Here is a 6047-nt window from a genome sequence, read left to right on the forward strand (position 1 = left end):
ACCGAACTCGTATTGGACGTGTGTATGTCTGAGGACATGCCGCCCCTACCACGGCCTCTATGTAAGGGCCATGAAAAGAATTAGGTCTTAACCGATGCAATGTGGGAAATAATGCAGATCCTCAATGTATAAGCGTTTCTGGAGATATACAGGTTGAGATTATATATACAGTGGTCCCTCAAGTTACAATATTAATTTGTTCCAGGATGACCATTGTATGTTGAAACCATTGTATGTTGAGACCATAACTCTATGGAAACCTGGTAATTGGTTCTGAAGACCACAAAATGTCATCAAAAATAGGAAAAAGGGAGGATTAAAGATAAATAAGTAGATATCTAATAGAGATAAAGCAAGTCCTTACATATAAAAGTAAGGGTGCATTCACACCACGTTTTGTACATACTGGTGCTGGATCCGGCGGGGGGAGGGGCAAACCGGGCGCTCCTGTACCCTGGCCGGATCAGCCCGTGACTCCATTTACTTTAATGACTGGACCGGAGTAAAACGGTGACTCTGGTCGGCTCAGTTTTGACACGTATCTGGTTTTGGACCGGACCTAAAACCGTAGTAAACTACGGTTTTAGGTCCGGTCAGGAAACCGCATACGGGTCAAAACTGAGCCGACCGGAGTCACCGTTTGACTACGGTTGGGTCATTAAAGTAAATGGAGTCATGGGCTGATCCGGCCGTGGTACGGGAGCACACGGTTTGCCCCTCCCCCTGCCGGATTCGGCACCCGTATGTACAAAACGTGGTGTGAATGCACCCTAAGAAAGATCTGCTGGGAGCTGTAAATCACTGTCTATGTCAGTGTTTCCCAACCAGGGTGCCTCCAGCTTTTGTGGGAGTTGTAGTTTTGCAACAGCTGGAGGCACTCTCGTTGGGAAACAGTGGTCTATGTAGAGGACAGGAGCTTCTTCAGGGACCTGTACAGTACACGCAATGTCCTAAAAAAGTAAAATGGAGCCGCCCTTGGTGTACAAAGGAGCAGCTAACCGTGGCATAGGTTAAAAGTAGTACAGAACATGTAGTACCTCCCTTTACTGTAGGGGGCGCTACCAGACAGGAATTCAGTGCATGCACTTTAGAATACAGGTGTTTTACCAGTGAATGCCCATTCTGATTGGTCAGTTCTTCCAGCCAGTGACACGTTTCACAGATCTGGACTGTCCGTACATTGTATGTTGAGTCTTGTTTCAAGTTACAATGGTCCAGAAAAAACCATTGTATGTTGAAACTTGTATGTTGAGGTCATTGTAAGTTAAGGGATCACTGTATATATATTGTATATACTCAAGGTTATTCAGAAATGTAACATTTGAACCTCAGTATTTTATAAGTGGATGTCCACAGCTCAGTTATCTAGGATTAGGAACACAGCAATTTTCTTCCATGAACAGCACCACACCTGTTGTCAGGTTGTGTGTGGTATTACAGCTCAATTCCATTTTGTGATGGAAGATGGTTCCGGGAGAAATAGTGCATGGACTATTTCTCCCGTTACTATCTTCTGTCACAAAATAACGACCGTTATTAATAACGGGTTAAAAAGGATAATGTAAAAATCCCATAGACTATAAGCAATGGGATTTTCTAATGGCCATATAGGATTTTGTAACTGCTGTTTTACAGCCGATTTTCAGACTGAACTTCAAACGGATCTTTAAAACGGAGTAATTTTGTAGTGTGAAAGAAGCCTAATACCGATCAGTGCTATGCCTAGCACATCACTGAACCGTATTAGCAATCTAATGATTGCTATAGATAATCCCCTATAGGGACATAATAGGTTAAAAATAAAAGTAAAAAAAATTTAAAATTCTCCCCCAATAAAAATTTTAATCAACCTTTTCCCCCATTTTATAAAAAAAAAGCGCAAAAAAAATAATTATAGAAAATATTTGGTATCGCCACGGGCGTAAAATGTCCGATCTATCAAAACATAATGTTAATGATTCCATATGTGAACGGCGTTAAACATACTGATTTTGTTTGAAAAAGAAAAAAAAAGTGAGATTTTATAAAAGCGTCACAATAATAGAAAAGGATATAATCATGGGTATCATTTCAATCATATTGACCCAAAGAATAACGAAAACGTAATTTTTACCATAAAGTCTACAGGGTGAAAAGGAAACCCTCCAAAATTAGCAAAATTGCGGTTTTCATTTAAATTTCCTCACACAAATAATAGTTTTTTGGGTTTGCCGTCCATTTTATGGTAAAATGGGCGATGTCATTACAAAGTACAAATGGTTACACAAAAAACAAGCCCTCATATGGGTCTGTGGATGGAAATATAAGAGTTATGGATTTTAAAAGGCGAAAACGCAAGGCCTGGTGCTTAAAGGGGTTCTCCGGTGCTTAGACATCTTATCCCCTATCCAAAGGATAGGGGATAAAATGCCTGATCGAGGGAGTCCCGCCGCTGGGGACCCCCGTGATCTTGCAGGCGGCACCCCGTTTGTAATCAGTCCCCGGAGCGTGTTCGCTCTGGGACTGATTACCGGCGACTACAGGGCAGGCGGCATGTGATGTCACGTCCCCGCCCCCTTGTGATGTCACGCTCCGCCCCTCAATGCAAGCCTACGGGAGGGGGCGTGACAGCTATCACTCCCCCTCCTGTAGGCTTGCATTGAGGGGCGCAGCGTGACATCACGCGGGGGCGTGACGTCACACGCCGTCCGCCCTGTAGTCGGTGGTAATCAGTCCCGGAGCGAACACGCTCCGGGGACTGATTACAAACCGGGTTCCGCGTGCAAGATCACAGGGGTCCCCAGCAGCGGGACTCCCTCGATCAGGAGTACCCCTTTAAGGCCAAAATGGGCTTGATCCATAAGGGGTTAATGGAAGGCTGCTGCATGCATAATTCGCACAGGATAGTGTGAACAGGGCCTAACTCAGAGAACTCATTAAGCTTCTTTCACACTACCGTCGTGTTCCTGCATTTTAACAGCCGTTTTTCTGCTAAAAGAGGTCATGGAAAAAATAGACAAAATAACTGAAGATAAAGGATGATAACAGATGACCAACGTCCGTTATTTTATCGAGCATTCTGTCAAAATAACGGACATGTTCCATCTGTCATCACCTGTTATTTCTTCCATCGTGCACCGTTTCTGCTTGTGATGCTATACTGAGCATGCTCAGTAGCAACAATGGAAGGTGAAAATAACGGGCGCTAACGGATGTTCTTTGTGAACATCTGTCAGCCATAGACTTCAATGTTAAAATTTTAACGTCCGTTATTCCACCGTTATTTTTGACAGGACAAAAATTAGTGCATGCACCGTTATTTGTGCCGTCAAAAATAATGGAGTTAAGTCATAAACGGGACATAACTGATGCTAAAGGATGGTCAAAAAATCCCATAGACATAAATGATATTTTTTTATGTCCATTTTAAGGACTTTCTGACTGGATTTCATAACTGGACGTCATAGCCCCGACCCCCCCCCCCCCCTCTCATGATGTCACGACCCGCCCCCTCACTGCAAGTCTATGGGAGGGGACACCTGTCATGCTCCCTCCCATAGACTTGCAGTGAGGGGGTGGGGCATGATGTCATGAGGGGGCGGGGCTATGACATCATGAGCTGCCAGTTCCAGCGGAGTACCCCTTTAATAACCAAGGCCTTTTTTTCAAATCTGACATGTCTCTTTATGTGGTAATAACTTTGGAACGTTTTCACTTGCAATTCCGAGATTGTTTTTTCGTGACATATTGTACTTAATTTAAGTGTATAAAAAAAAAGTGATAACATTTTTATAAATTGGCGAAAAATATCAATGTTTGCGAGAAATATGAAAAAAAAATAATGTTTTTGGCTACTGTCAACTGTTATATATCACGTAAGTATTTATATACTATACATTTTTTTTATCAGCTACATGTTACCATTTGTTTACTTTATTTTGGCATCAGTTTAAAAAAAATAACAAACATTTTTAAATGCTTTAAAAGATTCAAACTTTAACATTTTTTTAAATTTTGAATTGCATCTTGTTCTCATGCATTAACCCACGTTTGTAAAAGCTCATTATGATTAAAATTATGAAAGCCCCCAAAAATGACCCCATTTTGAAAATTAGACCCCCTAAAGAATTCATCCAGGGGTGTCATGAGTATTTGGACCTCACAGTTTTTGGAGCAAACTTATGCAAAGAAGGTGGAAAAAGGAAAAATGCATTTTTTTTCCACCAATGTGTCACTTTAAAGTCATTTATTTTGTACTGTGCACATGAACATAACAAAATGCACCACAAAACTTATAAACCCATTTCTTCTGTGATCAGAAATATCCCCGTTGTGGTCCTTACTCGAAGTCTGGACACATGGCAGGGTCCAAAACGATAGGAGCCTCAGAGAATTTCAGAGTATCAGTTTTGCTTGGGAAGATCTCAGGCCCCATTGCACACCTACAAAAATCGCAGTGGTAAAGGATCATACGCTAGTGCTGGGCGGTATGACCAAAAATGCATATCACGGTATTTTTGTAAGTTATGACGGTTCCACAGTATTTAACAGTATCCCCCCCCCCCCTTCCTCCTACTGCCTGGGGAACTAATCATGTGTGACTCTGGCGCTGCTCTGAGATGCCAGCCGCTGCAATATAAATGGTTAAGATGCCAGCCGCATGCGCTATAAATGGTTAAGATGCCGGCTGCTGCGCTATAAATGGTTAAGATGCCGGCTGCTGTGCTATAAATGGTTAAGATGCCAGCCGCATGCGCTATAAATGGTTGAGATGCAGGCCGTATGCGCTTTAAATGAATAAGATGCGACCACGGCACTTGAAACGATTAAAGGCAAACTGTCAGATATTTTCTCCTGCACTATCCACAAGTACTACCTGAGCCCTACCTTACCCGGATCCGCCCGACCGGATCCAGGTAAGGTAGGGCTTGTTTTAATATCTGACAGTTTACCTTTAAGTTGCGAACGGAAAGCTGTCAGCTCCCCATGCAAGCGCTGAAAGCCAGACTTTTAGCGCTTGCAGGGGGAGGTGACAGCTTGCCGCGACTGCATCTTAACCATTTATAGCATCGCAGACGGCATCTTAACCATTTATAGAACCGCGGCCGGCATCTTAACCATTTATAGCACCGTGGCCGACATCTCATTAATTTAAAGCGCGGGTTGCTCACAGGATTATGATGATTATTTCCCCGATGTGGGGACAGCCGCTGCGGCTGATAATTCATTAATTTGAGGGGGAGGGGCCCGACCGGTATTCTGGTATGGGAAAAATTCATATCGTGCAGGGGAAAAATTTGGGTATTCAGTATGGACTGGTATACCGCCCAGTCCTATCATACGCAATCAAAAATAACATGGAGCATACAGCAAGGAAAAGCGTATATAGATCAATTGATATCAAAGTTTATTAACATAAATGCAAGCAAAGACATTTAAAAAACATTAAAACACCAAGAGAGGAGAAAAATTGAAGATGTCCAATGAAATGAACATGCATATCCACAGGGAAAACCAATTGGGAAAGAGAACAAAGGAGGTCTATGCAGTGTTCAGTAACATAAATATTCCGTAGTGTCAATAAACGTGCATTTAAACATTTATGGCTAAGGTGCAAGGCTAGAAGAATACAAAAGCACTTTGTCAGATCACATTGTGCTATAATAAGCAACAATAGGGATCGGTATAATACTGACATTGCAAAACTAGTATGATAGTAACAAAGTAACTTGCCTAATGGCTAGCAATCAGAGACCTCTAGTACCCAACATTTCGTCACCAGACTTCTTCCAGACTTGCACCTTAGCCATAAATGTTTAAATGCACGTTTGACACTACAGAATATTTATGTCACTGAACACTGCATAGACCTCCATTGTTCTCTTTCCCAATTGGTGTTCCCGGTGGATATGCATGTTCATTACATTGGACATCTTCAGTTTTTCTCCTCTTGGTGTTTTAATGTTTTTAAATGTCTTTGCTTGCATTTATGTTAATAAACTTTGATATCAATTGATCTATATACGCTTCCCCATTGCACACCTGCCAGAACAATTAAATTCCCCATA

Source organism: Hyla sarda, chromosome 2 (assembly GCF_029499605.1).
Source record: "Hyla sarda isolate aHylSar1 chromosome 2, aHylSar1.hap1, whole genome shotgun sequence".
Lineage (NCBI taxonomy): Eukaryota > Metazoa > Chordata > Amphibia > Anura > Hylidae > Hyla > Hyla sarda.